General features: G+C 36.4%; 1 long non-coding RNA gene across 1 annotated transcript; it reads right to left on the bottom strand.

The window, feature by feature from the left end:
- Nucleotides 1–7,909: 7,909 nt before the first annotated feature.
- LOC133515841 (uncharacterized) lies at nucleotides 7,910–10,717 on the bottom strand. Its single transcript, XR_009799088.1, has 2 exons — nucleotides 9,990–10,717; nucleotides 7,910–9,256 (listed from the first exon to the last, which is right to left on the bottom strand). It is a non-coding gene; the product is annotated as an uncharacterized LOC133515841 (long non-coding RNA).
- Between the last annotated feature and the right edge of the window lie 12,355 nt (nucleotides 10,718–23,072).

Raw genomic sequence — 23,072 nt, 5'->3', positions numbered from 1 at the left:
TTTACATCATTGTAAGCTTGTTGCTGTCGTTTGACTTTGAAAATAAGTGAAGTGTCGTCTGCAAACAATACTATATCATGGTGGGTCTTTACAAGGAATGGCAAGTCATTTATGTAGATAAGGAACAGGAAAGGTCCCAATATTGACCCCTGTGGTACACCCATAGAGACCAATGACCCCGGTGATCGCTGTCCATTCACATCGACCCTTTGTATTCTACCATTTAAGTAGGACTTAAGTAAATCCAGTGCCGCTCCTCTAACTCCATAATAGTGTAGTTTCCTGATTAATGTTTCATGACAAACGCAGTCGAAGGCCTTAGACAAATCACAGAAGATACCTATAGCATCTCGTGACTCCTCCCAGGCATCGAAGATATGCTTAATTAGCTCAACACCAGCATCGGTTGTCGAGCGACCCCGTGTAAAACCAAACTGCTTATTATGCATTAAATTATTGACGTTAAAATGTCGTACTAATTGAGAAAGAATTAATTTTTCAAAAATCTTACTGAACGTTGGTAGCACAGATATCGGTCTAAAGTTAGTGGGGTCAGAGTTGCTACCCGATTTAAATAAAGGAGTTATTTTACTATGTTTCATTAAATCAGGAAACTCGCCGCAATCAACACTGTTGTTAAATATAATTACTAAGTCAGGCGCTATAATTTCTACTAAGGATTTGACAGCATGGACAGAGACTCCCCAGAGGTCATTCGTTTTTTTGACATTAACCGAATTAAACGCCTTTACTACATCGGAGGTACAAACACGTTCAAAATGAAAATCTCCACAACACTCTGGAGCGTTATCTTTTAATAGAGTAACAGCAGATGAGGGTGATGAATTTAAATCCTTAGTTGTGAAAACTGGTACGTCAGTGAAAAAAATTTCAAATTCTGTAGCTACTTCTAAATTGGAATCTATAATTTTGTTATCAATATTTAGTTTAAAATCATTCACTCTGTGTTTCGAGCGACCAGTCTCCACATTGATTACTTTCCAGGTTGCTTTAATAATGTTGGTACTATTTTTTATTCTTTGACTTAGATAATTTCGCTTAGCTATATGACAATCTATTTTAAACTTTTTCGAATATTGCTTGACACGTTCTTTAAATTCATCACTCGTGTTAAACCGCCGTTCCTCATACAAGGCATACAGTGCACGTCTTCGTTGATGTAAGTCCGCAGTAGCCCACTCACTAAAAACTGATGCACCACTAACTACGACCGATTTTGAAGTAAATATCGCATTATAATGATCCATAAAAGTGTGAAAGAATGAATTATACATACTATTTGGACCCATATCGGAAGACAAAAAGGGTAGCGCCTGAACTAAACTTTGCTTCATTCTTTCTACGCGGTCCGAGGTTACTGGTACAAAAGTTATTTGTTTTCTCACAGTATTTTTCCTTAATGTCTCAAATACCATTAATTGACCTAAGTGGTCTGATTCTAAATTACTGATAACTTTTTTAGTAATAGGAACAATATCAGTGAAAATATTATCTATACAGGTTGCACTAGTAGCAGTCACTCTAGTAGGCTCCATAAACATGTGGTTGAGATTACCAGATTTGAATAGATTCAACAATCTACAAGACATTGTTGAATTTTCTAAAATATTTACATTAAAGTCGCCGCATATAAATAATTTCTTACTAGAAGATGATATTTTAAGTAGCACAGAATCCATTACACTTTCAAATATTTCAAAATTACTTAATGGCGGCCTATACACACAGACAACAATAAATTGCTCCAATTCTACTGCACTTAGTTCTATAGTCCGTTCAACAGACATGGATACAATATCCTTACGTTCCTTAAATTTTAACTGACTATTTAATATAATTAACGACCCACCATGTATGGAACTAATTCTGGTGAACGAACTTCCCACCTGATGATTATTAAATTGAGGCATTAATTCATTATTTGTTAACCAATGTTCAGTAATACATAAAATATCAACATAAAAATCGTTCATAAAAAGTTCAATCTGTAAATCTTTTCCTCTAATACATTGAATGTTTTGATGCACCAGGTGGATATACTTTCCATTTTTACAGTATTTTTCATTATATTTATTTAAAACTAAATTGCCAGAGACAGAATCTTTTGTCTTAACAGCTAGTTTAAATCATTGGTTATGACTGGAACCAATTCCAAGCTCACACTGGGCTGCTCAATAGGAGCAGAGTTGTCTGCCAAATTCTTGGCAGAAATGTCAAGTAAATAGGATAGCGATAAAGCTATTTGTCTCTTGTAATAATTTGAAAGGTAACACTTACCTTTAGTCAAAAACACCATAGGCATATGGTATTTACTAACAAATTTGTTAGTGTCAATTATGATAAACTTACTACTATATGTACAAAGATTATATAGAGATATATTCAACTTATGTCTAATGTTATTTTCTGCCTCTGACATTTGCTCACAATAGGGGAATGTGAAAATAATAATTTGATGCACTGCAAGTGAATTTAACTGTTCAAAGTATTTAAGTAAATTATTTTTGTTCACATTTCCCCTATTACCCATAAGAATTAGCAGTGTTGTCTTAGAATTAATATTACTGTCATTTAAAATTTGTTTTAAGATATTTTCAAAGCTACTGTGAGGCAGACAATTGCTGATTGTACTAAGTCCCTTTAGGTGATAGTTTAAAAATGAGCTCATATTGCTCCCAATTTCATCACAATACATAATAATATTAGGTTTAGGTGTGCTTTGTTGTGGAGTGTGGAAGGAGCTATTATCATTTATTTGCTGTTGTGGTAAACTGTCACACAGGCTTGGATCGAGTACACTGGTCAACAAATGTCCAGTCGCTTGCTTACATGCACATGACTGGGCATTGGTCAGCGACTCAAACCGCTCTGAATTGTGCTTAATCTGGGATATTAAATCATCCATGGCTAAAGAATATTCATTAATCACCTTTTTCGAACTCTCATTTATTGTTTCTAGGGATTGTATAGAATCCTCCAAACTCTGAACTTTTGATTTTAAAATCTGTGTGTCAGTTTCATACTGTAGTTTACTATGTTCTAATTGAACAGAATACAAGTCTAACTTATCCACTAAATTAACATTAATTTTACAAAATCTCAATTTCTTAAAAAACAATTTATTCATTTTTGATAATCTCTGGTTTTTTTTAATCATTCTATTTAATTTAATATATTTTTTGAGTTTGTTTCCGCTGCAATTTACTAGTCTTGTGGTGGATTCATTGATTAAATCTATACTAACAACAGGGTTTTCAATTGGAGCGGCAACCAACTGTGAGTCGGGCCGGACCAGTTCCTCGAATAAGTTTTGAGTGTGTGCCGCTGCAGCAATATTTTGGGCCTCCTGTAGCTCGTAGATTTGCTCGTGGGCGTCGTGCAGTGCTCTCTCTAATGAGTTGATGTCTGTCAAGGCCTGTTCATATGCTGCACTACACTCAGTAAACTTGTCAACCGTCTCCTGGAGCCGGGCCCGCTCTGAATTTACATCATTGTAAACATTTTCTAAAGAACATAGTTCCTTCTTTAACTTCTCTATACTATTAAGTGATAATAATAGTTCCTTTTCACTATCCTCTCTTTCACTAAGCAATTGAGCACACAATTCCTTGGATTTTTTTAATTCCAGCAAGGTAATTTGGAGTTTGTCAGCCTCCTGCTGGCGAACCGCTGCAGCTGCTCTGCGAGTTAGCATTATAAATGTATTTTATAGTAGGATAGACCCAAAACAAACCAGGGAATTGCTTACTCAAGCTAAGCGATATTACGAGCGTACTTACATGAAATAGTGACGTTTCACTATGCCTACACTGTGTTCTGACTCTGCACAATGATTTACTACGCTGTAATACAAACAAAATTGGTAATAAATAGCGATAAAAACATAGAAAATACACCGAGACGAACACAAATTTAAATTTATAACCTACAACGGCTACAAATTTAAGATATTACAAGACACTTGTAAACGTCACTAAAGCACTTCACTTATTATGTATACATTAAAATTAACACTAAAACTATTTAATTCACACCAAAATGGCTTAATATTACATGAAATATAATTAAATATAGAATAATTAAAAGGGACCTAGCAAAATCAGCTGCTGATTCTTTGACAGCCAGGGTTGCCATAGTTATTTCTCAGGTCCTTGTCTACAAAAAGGCCATACCAACTTTGTTCGCAACCTTAGCTGTATGCTGTATACTTAACATAAAGATAAGCCATTAGACATGAAATAACACAACGACATCAATTGGCACATTTATTATAATAATTGTTATTATAATTCGTAATAAATAACAACATACAATAACATGCAGGTACAATAGTTAGACTCATCGATGTATAAATAATTTAAAGTTCAAATGAGATCAAATACACCTATGAACACCACGTTTCTCATAATTTTAATTAAACCTAATACCTAGTCCAAATTCAATAAAGCACAGTAATGCACGTGAGCACAGCTTTAAGGGGAAACATTAGTGGTCATTTTTCCATACAAAAATGCTCGGCATTTTCCTCTGGATTTTGGCCCTAGATGAATGCGTTTTTATAAGAACTAGATTACATCAAAACGCGCTAAAATGTGCCGTAATACGCCTAGCATACAAAATCGGCAACAATAAACGTAAAAATGAAAACGGTCAGAACACAGATAATTTCTTTCTCAGTCCGTTCCCAAAATTTCGTTATGATTAGTTAAGTTTTGGAGGAGGAAAATGTCGAGAACAAAACCTCGATTTCTAAGATTTTTACGCAGGATTTTTCGCCTAAGCTGCAGTTGTCCATATAGCACTTATATTTAAGCGCGACGGAGATGTTTAGGTTTGTTTGGCTCAGCTGGTATTTCCTCTTAGCTAACACCTACACTTAATAACAATGGAAAAGGGGGAGCTTTATGGAAATATCCAATGTTTTGTGACATAATAATGCAGTAACAAAATCACTTCAGCACTTTAGAATAAATGATACAAAACTGTGGCATCTATATAAACCCCACAACGACTTAGCCCACAAGAAATATTATCCGCTTAGCCTTCCTAAGCAGCAGGAACGGATCCATCCCAAAAGCCACACACTTGTTAAATCTACAGAACCTACAGAACCTGCACCAATATCGACACATAATAGTAACAGAAGGAATATTCCCAGTCCAGTACAAATGTAACTAACCCGTCGGCTGAGCATTTGAAAAACTCCTTACAGGATTCATTAAGTAATCCGCCTAGCTTTCCTAAGCAGCACCAATGGATCCATCCCAAAAGCCACACACTTGTTAAACCTACAGAACCTGCACCAATACCGACACTTCTTATTAGTAACAGAAGGAATATTCCCAGTCCAGTACAAATGTAACTAACCCGTCGGCTGAGCATTTGAAGAACTCCGTACACGATTCAGTAAGTAATCCGCCTATATTTTCCTCAGCAGCACCAACGGATCCATCCCAAAAGCCACACACTTGTTACACCTACATAACCTGCACCAATACCGACACTTCTTATTAGTAATAGAAGGAATATTTCCAGCCCCAGAACAAATGTAGCTAACCCGTTGACTGTATAGTACATCGTTTGAAGAACTCCTTACAGGATTCAGTAAGTAATCCGCCTAGCTTTTCTCAGCAGCAATAACGGATCCATCCCAAAAGCCACACACTTGTTAAACCTACAAAACCTGCACCAATACCGACTTTGCTTATTAATAACACAGGGTACATTCCCAGTACCAGTACAAATATAGCTGACCCGTCGGCTATATAGCACTGACCGTTTGAAGAACTCCTTACAGCTCTTGCAAGCTCTGATACTGTTGTAGAGGCCCCCGGAGAACTCTTCGCTGCAAACAACGCATAAATACTTGCGGTTGGCCAAGATTTCGCGAAGACCTGTGAAGGTACGTGGCTCTAGATAACTGGTGATTTAATTTTTGTTTACTAAATCTATATGAATGATCAAATGATGCAATGGACAGGATTTGGGTAACTAAAGTCTATAAGAAAACAGGAGTTTGGTTTTAAAATGTTCTTCTATATGCGTTGGATTCTTGTGGTGCGTATGACCTTTTACGAGTACTTTTTATCTGTTCTATTGTAACGTATCTCCCTATGGATTATGTCCTCTAGGAAAGTTGGCAGGGATAAAAGAAGTACTACCAGCTACGTTAGCAAAAAGTATTTTATTATTTAAAAAAAGAACTAAAATTTTATAAAGGGTCGTGGAAACTCTATGGCCGGTCTTAAATTTGCACCCGGAGTGGTACTGCCCTGGCTGGTCGAAAGGTCCGCAGCTGGTGGGTGTCACTACAGCGCAGAAGAGGAACCGGGGCGACGGCGGGCGAACGACTAGGGCTCCAGCCCTGCCGTCGAGGTGGTGAAGGCTCGAGGGTTTCTGCGACCGGAGATTATTTTGAAAAAATGACGACGCACCCTGTAAATTTCCACGTCTTAAAAATGTGTTCCTGCTCGCTCTGCTATTGTGAACAGCCTGTGATGATGATGATGGGACCATGTGTAAGCCGGTGCACCATGAGCAGAAAGCGTGTTTGTGTTCACAAGCAGAGCGGAGTTACAAAAGCGAAGGGAAAGCACAGAGTAAAGAAAAATAGAAGAAGAAAGAATAAATAAGTGAATTTAAATACGTAGGGGGGTACGCACATATACATATTCATACCCGCTACTGTGAGAACAAAGGAAATTGCATTATCATTCTGGTAAAGGCATTTAGCAACCAGTGAAATCTATGATTAATATGTACTACTCTAATTAAAGAGCGAATAATAACGGAGCTACTTTAACGCTAAAACTAAGCTACTTAATCTAGTTAAACATTCAACACTTTGCACTTACCAATACGTGGGTGCGGGAATAACATTAATGCGCGAAAGCGTCGCGGATTAATTTTATAAGGAATATAGTTGTCCGCGCTGACAAGTATTAAAATAATTAAATTTACGAATTTAAAATTGTACGGCGCGCGAGACGACACGGCTCCGTGTGCGCGGCCGTACGAGCGTATCCTATCGTGTGGCGCGGACTGACTGCCCTGGCGGTCAACGGAAGGACAAGGCGCTCGCCCCGCTGCTTCTCGAACTTTCCATTACGTAGTCGCTGGACCGGCCGCGTCACGTTAAGGAAAAAATGTGAACGCTCGGTTATACATGCACATTACCTACCACAATTTAATATTGAATAAATTATTCCATAGCAAATATATATTATTTAGAGTTGAGAAGATAATATAATTAAAACATGTACGTTATACGTATACGTACAACGTTACACTATTACACATGGAATAGTAAAGGAATCTATATGGAATAAATAGATAACCAGCATCCCAGTAGGTACAGCAGGTACGCGTATTCACACTCTTCTATCGTATTCATTAGTACCTACTTCTAGCTGGTTTCTTCTTTTCCCGTACCTTATCCCTTTATATGGGATCGGCCCTCTTCGTTTTAAGGCAGCTAGCAACCTGATTTTTGTTGTTAAACATTATCCATCACGAGACCTTTAGTCATCCTCTTTCCTATAGGGGGGGATGGTCGGCTCTTTATCATTTGTCACCATGCCTGTCACGTTCTAACAAATATGTAAGCGCGAAAGTGACGGGCATAGTGACAAGTGATAAAAATGGAACCATGATACCGCCGCTGGCCCTGGATAGCCCTCTATATAGTGTTGTTTTCGCCTCGTCTTATCACTTGTCCATATCACCGCACAGCAAACTATTTTTGATTGACAAGCTATCGATACAACAATGATGTTCCGGATATTTATGAGGCATGCACGAAGCCAACACGTAGACTACTATACTTTAATTAAATGAAAGGGGTACACCGAGTAGATGTTTCAGATTCAACTTAGAAGAAACAAGAATGTTACATGATTATCGTTTTATTTCATATTATAATCTAGGTATTAAGAGGCAACAGGCAAGGTGATTTCTCCATACAAACGTACTCGACTGTTTCCTCCGTCGTTTTTGAAGCTAGAGCAATGATTTTTTCAACACAAATTAATATTAATAATATCTGTGTCGGACTGTTTTGATTTTTTTGATGTTTATTTTTTAAGGCGCTAGTGCACTTCAAATATACATAAAAACGGTATATTAATTTACTAGGCCGCAAATAAAAGCATGGTATTGAAAACTGACATTCATTAGCGTAAAAAGCAAAACAGTCCGACACAGATAATTTCATTACAATTTAGATCTCAAAATTTCGTTACATTTGGTTAAGTTTTGGAGGAGGAAACAGTCGAGTACCAAAACATCGTTTTTTTTGCGATTATTACGCAAGATTTTTCACTAGTTTTAGGAGTCGTTTCCGTTAGCGAGATGGATATATTCACTTAAAATACTTAAATCTCAGCTCATGTATCCTCTTAAAAATTACATATGGGTTTTATTGAAACATGGAAGGCAGTACCCTTTGCCACATTCCATACAGTATGTGTTAACCTTCTTGACTTTATTGTCTGCTTGTCGACTGCTGAGTGTGGCGCGCAGGGTCCGGTAGCATTCCACGCAACTTCTTCTTTGATGGCTTTTTTTCTCGAAGGTGTGTATCTTCTTTAAGGTAACTATTTGTTGATAACCTGAAAGCATATAATTTTTTTCAATTGTGAGAAGTAAACGATGTCTACTACGATACGAGATACGACCTTCAAACCTTCAATAAAAGAGCCATCTTAAGAGGATAGGCCACGGCCGCATCTCCATACAAACGTAGTCCCCATTTTCCTATTTGAATATTGTCTATGCTATTGCTATGGCCCCTATGTTTGACTTTTTTAATTGGGTAAAAATTAGGAGCGACAAATACATTTCAAGAAAAAATGTAAATGCTCCTAACTTGTATTATAATTAAAGATTACAAAAAAATCAAACATAGCTATGGTTGATATACAACAAACTGTGTCAAAATATTTTTAATAATGTTCCATCGAGGGTATAATGATAGTAAAAAAGAATATTATATGATTATTGTGTTACTTCATATTATCATCTATTAAAAATGACATATGTGTTTTGTTGAAACATGGGAGGCAGTACCCTTTGTCACATTCCATACAGTATGTGTTAACCTTCTTGACTTTATTATCTGCTTGTCGACTGGTGAGTGTGGCGCGCAGGGTCCGGTAGCATTCCACGCAACTTCTTCTTTGATGGCTTTTTTTCTCGAAGGTGTGTATCTTCTTTGAGGCAACTATTTGTTGATAACCTGAAAGCATATATTTATTACCAATTATGGGAAATAAACGATGTCTGCTACGATACGACCTTCAAGAAAAGAGCGATCTTAGGAGGATAGGCCACGGCCGCTTCTTCCGCTCTGGATATTGACATTATGGAAAATGTTTTTACATTTTTTGATGTATATTAACCATATAGCTATTGCCCCTATGTTTGACTTTTTTCGACTTTCGGCCTGAGAGTTTGCAATATTCTTACCCCCGGAGTTAAACGCAATGTTTTTCATCACACTTGCGAAGAAAAAACAAAATTTTAAGCGAAATAATTCTTAAATACGGTGCAATATCAAACATTAGTCCGCCATTTTGTAATTTTTGACAGGTTAGGCATCTTAGGCACAGAGCTATTCAGCATTCAGCCACAATTGAAAATTATGTACTTAAAAATATTTTAAACGGCTGTTAAATTAATCAAATTAAATAATTTTAAACATAAACAAAAATATTAAATTATTTAAGTGTCAGTATTTTAAGAGTAAAACTCCTTTATGCTACTTGGTTTGTATGTTATAGCTTTTTTTTTTACAATCCAAAACTCCCGCGGGACGTAATAGGTCTTCGTCCTTCAGTACACCTGCATGTAATAAGATCTTTTTCGAGCAAGTGTGATGAAAATAAAATAATGCATTGCTCTGAAAACGAAAGGTTTTATTTACTCAGTGTTTCTATCTTTACTAATAAAATATCTAAAGGAAAATCTACATAAAAACGATATTAAATGTTCATTCGTCCATCCGTAGGTAAACTAAATCACAATTGAATAAAATTATTTTCAATAGACGTTTTCTTTTACCATCACTTCATTTTTGTCACATGACATGACATATGTGACATTATCGACAGCCACGCATCCATAGAGTCGCCAAATAGGAAAAATAATAAAGTATAAATACTTTTTACAAATATATAGGGTGCATTATACGCAAATTGGGTAAATGATATTCACATCATTATTTTATTTAACTTTTACTTAATGATAAATTTACAAAAAAGGTACCTTTTCCTAGTTAAAAAGCTCGCAGTTATAAAAACATAAAATAGTTAATAAGTATATTAAGTATTATAGTTTTATATCAATAATTAAGGATATATACACACAACTTAGCTGCATATCCGGAAAAATTCCATAAGTGATTGCGATCCTAACGGAATAACGGTAATTTTTCTATGAAATTCTATTTCGCGAGAGAACGGTTTCCACTAACTAAATGTTAACAAATCACTTTGATTTTGATGTCGATCGCTTTAGCACAATATATTCTAGGTTTGTAGGCTTCGCTTATTTAAAAAACATTTTTTTTTGTATTCAATTTTTTTTTACTTAGAAACCTAGTTTTTCTTGTGTCGTTAACATACAAAAAAATCATAGAGAATGGAAAATATTTGGAAGTCGAAAACATGTTGTATGTACGGTCACGTGCTTATACTTCCCTCTTCCTTATACTTCCAACATCCAGGTTGAATATGCATGTAGGAGCTGGATCCGGACATTTGATAAAAGTTGGATGGCAATTAAAAACTCTAAGAAAAGTCAATTCTCTAACTAGACGAATTTAAAATGTCGTAAGTCATAATACATAATATAATCATTTCACGGTTTAACTCACGTATTTTTTTGACATTCGCGTGACATGTTTCGAAGATGGATGTCTTCATTTTCGGGTACTAGCAGAGCACCTTGACTTGTTTACGACCGGCGGTCTGGTTTGGTGCAATGGTCCATTGGCATTTATTTGTGTGATGAACACAGATATTTGTTGCTGAGTCATGTGCGTTATCTATACATATTATGTATCTATCTATATACGTATGTATACCGTCGCCTAGTACCCATAGTATAAGCTTTGCTTAGTTTGGAGCTAGGTCGAAGTCGAACTGGTTAAGATTGTCCCAGAATTATTTATTATTTATTTACCTACGCGCCATGCGGGCACCGTGACCGCTACTCATGCATATAGTGCATGAAAATACAGACCTAGGCTCCCAGAAACATGTCGCGTAAGTGACAAATAATACGCGATTTAAACCGTAAATTACCTTCCCCACTCAGTCTAATAATTACCTCCCTTAAGTATTTGGAGATTGTGATAGGAGAATATATAATTACAGATATCATTAATTTTAACAATCGAGTCTTATTACAATGATTTATAAGTCGTCAATTTAAATATTTTGTTCATAATTTAGTTTGTGAGTTCGTGTCATCCACGATGACGCGCAGATTTGTCAAATCTAACCTTTAATAATATGATATTACGAGTCCAGGCACGCGTCGCCGTGAATGACACGATCTATACTAAGTAAAAATTGTTAATAACATTGAATTGCAATATTATCAGTTTTTATTTAACGTGATTTAAGAGTAACTACTATTAATTTGAGTATGATTAAATATTGATTTATATTGTGTATAAAAAAACATTAACACTAATGGCAGTAAAAAGTCGCACCATCTCTTTTCTTTCACAAACTTTCTTACACTAAACAATTCATCAGAACACCATTTCCAGTCCCTTGATATAAAAGGCACTATTTAAATTAATATAATAACTATAACTACCCACAACAATAAACGTTTTATAAAAATTGCAGGTCATATCTAAAATTTGATTACATTTTAAGGGCGCAATCACACTGATCGACTCATACTAAAGATGACGATTCATGCGGCAAACGAACGTATTGCACATTTACAGTGGTTAGATAAAGCTAAATAGTTAATATAAAAAGTGTTTATTGACAAAGTTTTAAATATAAAATGAGCGTTTAATATTATAAATAGGCAATGTGAATCTCCAGAGACTCTAGACACTCAGAAATTCGAATTAAGTAGGTATACGTTCAATTCTATTACTTATACTATTGAAGTCAGTTCAATATTACGTGCGACACTTTTGTTTGAAGATAGTCAATGTTTCTTGTATAATTTTAATGACATAAGTATCTCCGACAGCATTTTTTGTTCATTTTCATTGCCACTACGTAAATAATTCGAGTACATTAAAATGCATAGATCAATCAGCTGAATGGTAAATGGCCGTATTTTTCTTACATGACTAATACGTCAACTTAATTTCCGAGTTATTAGGCGGGTCCACACAGAGCGACCACACGCGCGAGGCAATTTCCTAGCGCACAAACCGGCCAGCGTAGACGTGTCTCGACGCGCTCAGACGAGGAAAACGCGCGCGCCGCGCCGCCTTGGCCGAGGCACGTCTACACTGGCCGGTTGACATACCTTTGGTTACCCACCGCATCCCATTAGCCTTCTTTTAACTTTTTATTAAGGATACTACGATATACAAATTCTATTCCTATAATATTTCCGCTTTTAAGTACTCAAATTGATTAAGTCAACTTAGTAATTTTGCTCCCTTTTGACTGTTTTTCAACTAGATACGGGAATCGGATTTTTCCCCGGACGCCACCAATTTTGGAGGGGAATGAATGTCTTCCTCCCCTTTCCCCGGACATTCTCACCAGCTCCGTCATCATGCCAGCCCGCTTGCATCTCTCGAACCTACAAAAACAATACAAGCCATTAATTTATCAGATGAATGATTTACAAAAAGAAAGAAAGGGGTTGGAAGGTTAGATGGAATTAGAAAAAACAGCTGATAAGCTGAGAGATGGAATCAAAGTAACAGTGGTGTTGTTCAATCATAGACGCGACACATTTTCCCCTCATTCTCGGCGGAATAAATACGAAATCAAAACTTGTTCCAAGCTATGTGATTTTCCGTTGTGTCACGAAAATATCTTACATATGTATGTTTATGTAACTCAGAAGATTTTTTGGAACATGCGTTGAGATTACTTTTCAACATTGTACAGAATGCGGAACTTTATCTATCTACCAAATTTTATGGAAAAATCACGGAAATAAACTCGGCCCGTAATAAAGCAAGATCGACACATCACATCATCACTACATTATAATTATGTACAGTGACGGGGCATGACCAAAACTTTATCTGGGCAAGGCATATTTAGCGAAGAGGGCCTCGCAAGAAATAACGAACATTTTTACGTTGTGTCCGGTTTATACTTACTTGAGGCTTCACGCTCTTTGGACCGCGAGGCCGTAGGCGGTGGTCCACGTCGCCCACGCCTAATTATGTAGATATATCATAGGCGTAAACACAAATTTTCCAAGTAAAGATTTTTACTTAAACCAGGACAGCAGATGGTCAAGACCTTGTGCCACAACGTAAACACCGCTGTGGTCAGCCTAAGAGGAGATGGCGAGACGAACTGGACCTAGTCAAGATAATAATCTGAGAAATGTATCATAATGACAGCTACGATTGTCATCCTGGCTAGGCCCTCTGCATTTCTTAACACTTGGACATAAACGGGTGGATTTTGGCAGCAAAGGGACGTTATAAGCCTAGATAAAAAGGTGACGGTCATGTATTTAACTCACCTGCAAGACGGACATCTAGTCCTCGTATTGATATTAAGGCGACACTTATTGGAATCTCTAACGCACTTGTAAATCTTCTGCTGCACCACGCTGCGTTTGAAGAAGGACTTGCAGGACTCGCACGTGAAGATTCCGTAGTGGTAGCCGTTGGCCACGTCACCGCAGACGGGGCAGGCCACTAAGCCTGTAAAATAACAGAAGTGTTATATATTTCCTAATCCTTATCCTAAAACACGGAAAATACTGGATATAAAAAAATACTTGAACTCATTACCTTCTTTTTATGGGTTTCTTTTAATTTAGGTATTGTCATTATACTTAAAAATGGCTTTGGTAGTTAAATAAATTCCATATATAGTTTACATTTTATTAAACATCTCAACTGAGAAAATAAAACAATAAACACAACATCACATTTATATAATAAATTGTATTAACCGTTACTCTTCAAAAATCCATCTAATTATATTATTCTCATTGTACTCATTATACATAAGCAACAATATTTTAAGACATTTTTAGAAATGAGAATGACTATCTACTTGAAATAAATTAACTGATGATACCTATATTTACAAATCTAAAACATGGAAGTGATTGTGCAAAAACTACAGGAAGCAAAATAAATTGTAATATTCATCACATTTATTTGATAGTGACCCTTAAATCCGCAGTCGATCAAGTTAGTCCCTAAAGGTAACATTCCGATGGCAACTGTTGCGGTATTATAACATGCTGTGTTGTTGAGCTACTCTATCTGTCAATTTACTTGATAAAATATGTCGCCGCCGCATTACTGCCGCGATTATGCCATTCAATCTGTCACGCTTGTTACTCGTAGGACAATACCGTCTTTATCATAGACCGCGGGCCAGGAGCATATTTCGTCAGTCATCGCCTCCCGGCTGATACTTTGTCAGATGATAGTTTAGATGCTGTTTTAAACAAAAAAAACCGTCAGCCGGTTCTATCGCGGTGGAATAACCGTCGGCTGTAAAATGAACATGTAAAAAATATGCTCCTTACCACTTTATGTGCAGCAAAGTATGCGTAATGTGTAAAACGCGTAGTCCGTTGATGGCTTTTCAGGTGTTTACGCCTGATGAAATGCTACATGGAATGTTTCATGATTTGTTATTGCTATCATAAAAGGTATTGCGCTTATTTTTTACATGTTCATGCGACCAGCTGATGTTCTTACCACCGCGATATAACCGGCTGATGATTTTTTTTAATTAACAACAGCATCTGAATTATCATTTGACCGTATCAAACGAGAGGCGATGACAATTTTGTTTTACGTGTTTCGGTAGCTGGGCCAAAATACTTTTTAATGCCTAATCCGAGCATACAAATTTCGATAAAAAATAAAAATAAAATATTAAATTTCTTTGTTTTTTTAGGTAAATATAGATTAGTTATAGTTCGATTTATAATATACATACCTCTGCAGCGATAGTTTTAATGAGTTTATTATATTTCTGGCAACTAATATATCAAGGTGTCAAGAAATTAAACAACAGCGTTACTTTTTAACAAAATTAACTTTTTTTATTAAAATTGCACAATCAGACTTTTCAATATGTCAGTTTTAAACTGTAACGCTTACATTTAGCTCTTAGTAAGTTAAATCACAGAAATAATCAGTTTCATGAAGTATTCTTAATAATTAAGATTACTGCGTTACCAAAGTGTCATTTTAAAACTTAAACTTTCCTATTAATAACAAATAACAACTTATATTGAATACCACCTAATGGCATAACCTTCCACTTTGGATCAATAATACGTACGTAAGAGGTTCAGGCATTTAAGATCACTAGAAGCCCATGTATTACTGAAATTACTACAATAATCGAAGGGACACAAAAGTAACGCAGTAGTAAGCTTAGTAACACAGTAGTATTTTCTTACATACTATACTTAGTACTTTCTATAGAGATCTGTTATAATGATAAAACAAATCAAAATTTTACTTCTTATGACGTGATATAGTATCAAGTAACTCAAATAACTTCAAAAACAACAAACTTAGCAAATTTAATACAAGTAATTCAGTCTTACTTTTCATATACGTGCTATTGCTTCATCGTAATGAAAATATACCCTTTTACCTTTTACGATAACTTTAGGGTTAGGAACAATTCCCAAGATGTTATCGTAAGGCTCGTAAGAAATATCAGTCTCCACTGCTTTGAATCTTTTGCCAGTTTTATCTACCATCTTGTAAAACATAATTTTTACGTCTCCTTCTTCATCGACTTCACTTTTAGCAACGCCGAGGTAAGTGTAGTGTTTGTCTTTGACAGAAGACACTTTTATTAAAACATGGACACCGTCAGATATTTTTGAAGGATGAACATTTTCCTTTTCACTTAGCTGCATTTCGTTTATATTAGAAACCGATGGTTGGCTAAATCTTGCTAAAGGTTCGTCGTCAGAGTTGGAAGATGAGGAATTAACCGTATTATAATATGATCTTCTAGGTACGGCAACGACATTAGAAATGTCGTCTAGGACTGATTCCTCATCCGTATTGAAGTTCACCGGGAGTGTCAGTAAAAACTTGATGTACTTGCATAGTACCCTGGAGTGGCACTAGGTTTTTAGGTAGTGCTCTTTCAACGATTTGAATGTCGCTTTCATTCAGTAAGTACATTCGAACCTTGCTCAAATCCTTCAAGTGTAATAAAAAGCTTCTGCGTCAGAAATATCGGAACCAGCAGCTACTTTTTCATCTGCGGTACGTTTGAGGTAGCCACCAACGCCATCAGCATCCCCTTTTCCATGACCAGCCTCAAAGAAATTCCATGTAACGCGGATGAAATTGTATTCGCTGAATAGTCTGTGACTTATGAAATAAAAATTTTGCTTCTGCCGGTATTGAGTAGCTGGTCCATCGGAGAAAAAGTGTTTTACGTAAAAAGGCCTATTTTTTATGAAATATGAAAGAACATCTCAGTTCTGGGTTTTCTTTTTGGAATGAACGAAATAGGCCTTTCATCCGTGGCGTGTCCAGTAAATGGCGCTTCTGCATTTTTATTTTTTTAAAGGTGACTGTTTCCCGTTTACCCGCCGTAGCTCTAGAAACATCATCACGGTCAAAAAAGCTTTTAATATTATCAACCAGAGGCTTTTTCCCTAAAGGGTTATTCTGTCGTTTCATCACTTTCATCTGATCAATGCCCAAAGTCTCGCGTATAATTTACTATTCTCCTTGGAAAATTCGTTTTAAGGCTTTCCTCTCTCTCACTGACTCCAAACTTTTGTAATGGTCTTTGATTGCATTAGATATCGTTGAATACTTGTTTTGGTTAAGCTTATTTATTTTTTTCGTGTCTTTGATTGTGGTTTTAGCTCGTTGGTATCTCTTTTTGTATTTATCGCACTGCCGTTTCATCTTTTCGAGTTCTTCCTGAATTTTCAGATTTTTTTCTGTAAACTGCAGAGCGATCTCTTTGTATTTGTCTTCGGCCTCTAGATCTCGGTGAAACTGGAGTTCCTGACCGTGGGCTGAACGCCGGTGTAATGTTCATAATTAGTTGAGCACACTTTTGACGTTCTCGTCGTTTCTTGTTCGCAGTCTTCCATTTACGCTTGATATTTCTGTGTTCACGCTCTGTCATATCTATTACAAGTTTTTTATTTGCGTGGTACCTTTCAAGATGTTTTTTTTTGGCTTCAGCATTTTTATAGGGTCCAACTTTAATTTAAGCCTATAACGACGTTGCTTTTCTGCGTGCGTTAACTCCATTTAGTGCAGAAGCTTCTTTCTGTGAAGAAAGAAAGAGTATTTTTGCATTTCGGTCTTAATAACATATTTCTAACATTAAAAATAATAAAAAACGCAACTGCGTTACCTTTACAACAACTGCGTTACTTTTTTCTAGTAACGCAGTGTAGCAGTTACGCAGTTGTAAATATTTGACTGCGTTGTAAATATTAACTAAAAAGAATAACAAAATGCAAATATTCTAACACTGACAGAAACAAAGCATGACTAACTGCGTATTAAAATAACAATAATGTAAAATATCGTCAGTACGTACCTTTCGACAGTGGTAACTCAGCGGCCACGCAATAAACACACGCACCTCTCTCAACGACTGTGACGCGACTGATCCGGCTAGCTGTCTCCCCCCCGCGCAGTTGCTATCATTTGTTCTAATAGTTACAATAAGTCGAACGAAATGAAGTGAAATAAAATGTAACACACTCACTTTAAGGTTTATTTTCATATAGCAACGCAAGGTAGTTACGATTTTGTTCTTTGTTGGGGACACAGACTAAATAATTTTTTATTCCATGAAATATTTAATGTAAAAAATATCTATTGGCGTTGTAATAAGGTTCAAATGTTACATTTTCATAGGGACATTTAAGATTCAACGCCACCTAGGAAATATTGGGAGAAATAGCTAAGTACATCTTGACACAGTGCTCAAGGACAGCAATATTTTGTACTAAGAACGACTGCGTTACCAAAAATTACAACGTTGTTACCGCAATTTTAGGAAAAATAACATATTTTCCCGGTCAAATCTTGTTTTCTGCGTTAGAAAATAATGTTATATTTCGATATAAGTATACTTTTTGCGCAATTTTGTACTGATATCCCACAAAATTAATTATTCTTTCGGAGGGACCAGTTTTTAGGCATCAAAAAGTATTTTGGCCCAGCTGCCATTTCTCAACCCACTAACGGAGCGGCAGCTGACGTCCACGAGGGTTCATCATACCTAGCCGTTAACCACTATACGAGTTTTCAGCCGGGAGGCGATTGGTCATGGAAATTATTCCTGGCTCTTGGTCTATCATAAGGGCACACGGGGCCCGTGCCTAGGGCCTCCATCCTCAGGGGGCCCCGAAGGACAGACATTAACAATATATTTGATTAACCATAATGAATAGCAGATCATAGTACAAAAATGTTACATAGTTTAATTCGCTTTCTTTCTTTCCAAATGGGCCCCAAATTCCTATGTGCCCTAGGGCCCCTGCATTGTTTATGTCCTTGGGTATAGAGGGAGAACCTGTGTCGTGTCACGGGCCGTGTGGTTGAGAATGGTGTTGGCGAAGTGCGTGACGCCCGCGCACGTTTGTATCACAGCCTTGCAGTGCGACCTGTAGCCAACTGTCGTGATAGCACACCCCGCGGTCACGGGCTGTGATTATGGGTAGTATTGGCGAAAAGCGCAACTCCCGCGCGCGTATGAATGACAGCCTTGCAACCGAAATAGCTTCGTCGACTGCACTGCCACCGCTCGCGCTCGTTGCGTGTGTAGTGAAGCGAGAATCTGTAGCCATCCACTATCATGATGGGCTTCTGGTTGCGGGATATCGCGTAGGATACTGAAATCAAAAAAGTGTTTAAGGGTTGGGACGTTATGCACCTTAGATTCTAAACCTTTCCGTCATAAAATTATATTTTAATATATATTTGAGTTTGCAACATGGTTAAGTACAGAAATTGTTGACCAGACAATACTAAAACTTCAAACAAGAAAATTATATTAGATCACTATTGCTCGGCCTCTGCGGCTTCTTAGTTGGCAGATCTCATTTTTATAATTAACTGTTAAGGAAACCATACCCTTCGTGCTATTGTTTAAATCTCTTATGCTTGGGCAAACGAAGAAGGGCAAAAGAAGTTTTTTTAATAAAACGAAATAGAATAACTTCAGTTTTACATAGTTTATTGCAATATTGATATCCCACAGACTAAAACTACAGCAGTAACTGTGATGCGAATCCGAGATCGTAAGCTTCATGTAACCATACTATAAGTACATAGCTACCTACCATAAATATTCCATATAAACATTCTTATGACTAATATGCTACTAAATGCGTAGAAATGTTTGTAACGTATGTATATCTAAATAGGTTTTGTACACATAAATAATGGCAGGCGCTGTAGTCGCTCAATCTATTGCTTTATCCTAAATTATTCTCGAATACTATCGTATATATTTGATTACTTACGCGAAACTATGATATGACACCAAAATTTGGTAATATCAAAGTTATTTTTATGAGTTACCTATAATGATGAAGATAATGAAGTGTGAAGTTTTACTGTAAATCCTGTAGTATAATTTTACGAAATAATAATAAATAGCACAGGCCCCACATTTTAGTATACCAGACAAAAGCATAATGACTAAAAATAGCGAAACTTGTATGTACACAACACGACAAAATAAAGGTATAACAAATATAATTTTAATATTATCATAACACAATAATTTACCAAAATATTAACCTTAAATACCAAGAAGTACCTACAAGAAAAAAAACAGTCTTTTAAATATTTCACAAAAATATCACAACCCAAATTTAACCCATAATTAGGTACCTATCTATTACAAAATAATCACATACTCGTAACATAAAAACAAAAAAACTTTCTTGTACATTACTTCTTTCTTAATGATTACGATTTCTAAAAACTTGAATAAATGGCTAATAAGAAATGCGCTTTTATCTTGTTTAAGACCTATGTATTTATTTGATTTGGTATCTTTAGATGCAGTTCCAAATAGATCAATCACCTCAAGGTTAGACTAGACTTTGACTAAATCTTTCTAATATTATTCCTTTTAATATTTATCCACACACGTTGCTATGCCACTGCATCGAAGCGCAATGAAAACTCGTCACTTTTTACAAAATATCCTTACGTGGCCGTTTTTTTTTTTTTTTTTTTTTATTGAACATAATGCAAGTTTACAGTGTCAGACCAATTCACTTACATGCTAGGAAAACATAAATTATCAAGAATAATAAATTAATAATGCTGAATCAAGGACATACAAAAATATAAAAATCATGCGCATAAAAATGTCAAAACTAATTCAAATTATCATTTTACTTACACGTTCTTCTATTATTATTGACGGAAAACCAAACATCATATGTATGTCTACCAAAGTGACATCTCTAGTGTACAAAACGTTCACGTTGATACACAAAACCAAGTGAGAGTAGTTCAAAGAACTCGCGCAGTTAGATTTTAATGACAAGTTTAGACAGTCTTCTCTGAGACCACGGAGACAATGCTATCCTCGAAAAGTCGGAGGCAATTTAAAACTTAATTATACGCGACTAATTTCAGTTTTCGTAAATAATGATGTGTAAAAAAAATTTATCCCATCCAACTACTCTACATCAACAATTGATCTTCACAAGACTTGACAATAATTTGTTCCGACAACGACAGATTAAGTATCGGCCTCCCTCTATTTATCAGAAGCTCCGCAGCATCATGGTTATGGTAGCCTTTAACTTCAATGATATTAGTTCCTGACGTCTTCACCACGGCCTTGCAGCATTTGTAGGAATGAGTTGAGCAGGTCCATCTGACGATGCCGTTTCTGACGGAATGTTTACAGTAAGTGTAGTTCTTGTACACGATTAGTGGTTTTCCTCTGAGCGATTGGATGAAGAATGCTTCCTTGCCTGAAACACGTTGCTAGTCAGATGTTGCTTACGAGAACTTACCCGACGGCTACGAAACGAGCATCAGGATCGTACACGCTCGACGCTGACGCCACAAATGTATGGCGGGCGAGCGTGCACGCCCCTTAGCATTCAGCGGGCATTATTCTTGTCTGTAATATGAGGAGCAAGACAGCTATTAAATACAATTAAGGACGATAAAACGGGTCACTTTCCATGTGACTTGTAAATGTAAGTGACCCGTTTTAAGTGCTCTTACAACACAACAACAACTACGTACGACAACGTACACTCGTTTAATTTAAATCAAGCAATTCATTAAGCAGACATTGATATATTTTGAAATATGTTTCAAGCATATGTCATAACGGATTCTTTCGGAAATAGAAGACAGAGACATAAAAAATACTTAATATTTATTAAAATAGAGAGCAAAGGAACATGAGTATGTATTTAATACTGAATGCCGCTTTTGTACTTATTCTAGAAAATACAGGCAAGATATATTTAAGAGATCACAATTATCAAAGCATGTATCACACAATTAGCACCTATACCTCTATGTTAACTTAACTATTCTTTATTATTTATACTCCAGAGCAACCAAACGAGTCAGTTTGCACAGAAATTATACTCGACTCGACAACGTTTAATTGCTTTTGAGAAGTATTTTGATATTTTTTGCATTTCATGCTAGACTTTATTGTTCTGGAATATATTCAGGTTGAGAAATGTGATAAGGTAAGGTGGGGTAAGACTATAACTGGGCCAAGACAAACACTAGTATGGAATCCTCATACTGTTTGTCTTGCCCCGAGCAAAATAAACTATGTTCGTGTTACCCCACCTCACCTTACCAATATATTAGCGGAAGCGTGAAACGTAAAAATGGATATCTTTCGTATTTTTTTAAATCTGAATGTGCCTCAAGGTTATAACAAAATTAAGGCAGATTTCATAAAAGAGAATGTAAATGCAAAGCTTAGAAAATTAAAATGGTAATAAATGTTGAGATTTATAACTACAATATAAGATGGTTTTAAATCTTCAAAAATGATCCCTTTAAAGTTGAATTCTCATTACAAGTCGTTATTGACATTTCATTACGAGTAAATGTGTTCACAATATTATATTATCATCATCATCGTAAATATCATCAGTTTAACCATCCTATTAGATTAGAACACTACCTGGCAACGTAAAACACTGGGCTACGGCTACCAATAAGGCTACGTTACGGCGTTAATTTTTCCCGTATACCGTATACGGGATTTTATCGAATACTCTAGTGACAGCAAAATTTGTATGGCAACTTTCAAAATCGTTCACAACTTCACACGGCTTCTATGTGGAAAAATTAACGCCGTGTTAACCTAGCCTAACAGTCAACGCTAGTTAAGCCCCGTACCATCTGATACATCCGAGCGGCCAAGGTGCTCTCAAATATATGAAGAGGCCTCTATTGTCAAGGCATTAGAGTGCATGTAGGTACAGATAGTTTTGATCATCTCGTCTGGTCCGATACGGAGACGGCGACTGTACAAAAACCATCTCGGCGCTGCCGGCGTCAGCGTCCAGGGAATTCGCACAGTGTTGTACGTGGCCTTCGGGTTATGGTCGAAATATTTTTTAAATATAAGCAGTTCCATTTGACGGGAAAACCTGTCCTTAACTAGACTCTGTCACAGCGAACACCTAAGTGATTTATTACAATTTAAGTACAATCTTTGTCAAACAAAGAACTCAGTAGGCAAATGATTGTGCAGGTTTTTCGCGTACACTACTTTATCCTTGTCGGTGTAGACTCTGGCCGGGCAGCCGCGCGTATGAGTGTGACAGGTCCAGCTCCACTTGTCTTCCGTCTCGTTCTCTCCTGTGAACGTAAAGTCTCCAAGTTT

This window comes from Cydia pomonella, chromosome 3 (genome assembly GCF_033807575.1).
Source record: "Cydia pomonella isolate Wapato2018A chromosome 3, ilCydPomo1, whole genome shotgun sequence".
NCBI lineage: Eukaryota > Metazoa > Arthropoda > Insecta > Lepidoptera > Tortricidae > Cydia > Cydia pomonella.
This window is presented reverse-complemented; position numbering and strand designations above follow the sequence as displayed.